General features: G+C 35.3%; 1 protein-coding gene across 1 annotated transcript in view; it reads right to left on the reverse strand.

Annotated features, from left to right (window-relative positions):
* The window catches only part of LOC18782993 (mitogen-activated protein kinase 20), a 5,902-nt gene extending 5,658 nt beyond the window's left edge, over window positions 1-244 (reverse strand). Inside the window, exon 1 of the mRNA XM_020559460.1 lies at window positions 76-244. The gene's annotated coding sequence lies outside the window, so the exon portion shown is untranslated. The remainder of the gene's footprint in view (window positions 1-75) is intronic.

The following is a 1,678-nucleotide window of genomic DNA, read 5'->3' on the forward strand; positions in this document are numbered from 1 at the left end:
ACGGATTAAATAACTCCCATTGGTATTTAACTTGGTGTTGAAGGACAACAAGGAAGAAAAAAGAAGAAAAGGCACCAGTGAGAGAGCCGCAGAGTTTGCGTTCTGCAAGATCTGATAACACCGACAAAAGGTTGGAGATGATTCACAGAGAAATAGAGAGAGAAGGGAGAGAGGAGAGAGAGAGCTGTGAAGAATAAATCTAGTGGGTGCAAGTAGATGGAGTGGTATGCTATCGTAATCGTATTGTAGAAACGTAGGGATACGGAAAAGGATATTAATAATGGAGATATAGAGAGAGATAGCTAGCTACAGCCTACAGAGGCGGTGAGATGAAATTTCGAGGAAATGTAGGGGTTGTTTCGGATATTGTGGGTTTTTGAGTGAGGTGGCACATTAGCAGATTCTTGTATGTAGATTCCATATTCTAATTGAAGAAGGATTTGCAAACTAAATTGCATTTTTGCCCTGCTTAATCAGATTTTTTGCTGATTCAGAAGTCACAAAGTTTGGTAGGTGAGGTGTGGTGTACGCGTGGTGGGTTTTAAGTGGTGGGATGGAGGTTGGTGGGGGCAATGTGGGAGGTCTACAAGGTGCCACGTGGATAAGTGGTTTTGGTTAAAATTTAGGATTAACATCAAGAGACTCCCTAAAAATTTGGGGTCATTCTCAATATGGGCCCCTAAGTTTCAATTTCATTAATTTACACCCCATGATTTCAAATTTGACCAACTTAAGCCATCTGTTAAATTAACCGTTTGGTCATATGTTAATTGATGACGTGTCCACTGTAGAACCCACCAATTCCTTAACGTCATCAGTTTAAATTCTCAATATGGACACGTCATTAGTTAACGTCTGACCAAACTGTCAACTTAACAGAAGGTTTAAATTGGTCAGATTTGAAATCATTGAGCGTAAATTGATGAAATTGAAACTCAGGGACCCACATTGAGAATGACCTCAAACCTTCAAAGAGTCTCTTGATGTTAATCTTAAAATTTAAATTTGTTTATAAAAATAAAAACCTCTCGCAGGCACTGAAACTCGTATGGAGAGGCTAATGATCACATTAATCATATAAATATAATCTATTTATCAAATTTCTACAAGACTGATTTACTGTAGCGCCCCCTGAAATTATAGTCAAATCTCACTTTATCCCTTGAAAGTTAAAATGACCTAGAATGCCCCCATGACAAAGGTTTGGTGGTTCAATTTGCCCCTCACCGTTAACTCTGTCAAAAATTCTGTTAAAAACGTTGACATGGCATGAATGGGACCTATTCTTTTGCTGAAATGTATGCCACATGGGAAAAAAATAATAATTTTAAAAAAAATTTAACAAATAGGAAAAAAATATTTAGAAAATTACTTTTTTCTCTCTTCTCTCTCTCCCTCTTTCTCTGTTAGGAGTGGGCATGATTCGGTTTGGACCGATTTTTGCCTCAAATTAGAACCGATCCAGAACTATTTATCCGATTTGATTCGGTCCGATTTTAATTTAAAAAATTCAAAAACTATCCAGTCAATTTGAACCGATTTCAGTTTCGGTTCGATTTTGAACCAGATTATAAAAATTATTTTTTAAAATTTATTTTTTAATACAATTATCAATTGAAATATTATTATTTTACTTGAAAATTAACAAATTATTCAATTTTATATAAAAATAAATATT

Source organism: Prunus persica, chromosome G3, assembly GCF_000346465.2.
Source record: "Prunus persica cultivar Lovell chromosome G3, Prunus_persica_NCBIv2, whole genome shotgun sequence".
Taxonomy (NCBI): Eukaryota; Viridiplantae; Streptophyta; class Magnoliopsida; order Rosales; family Rosaceae; genus Prunus; species Prunus persica.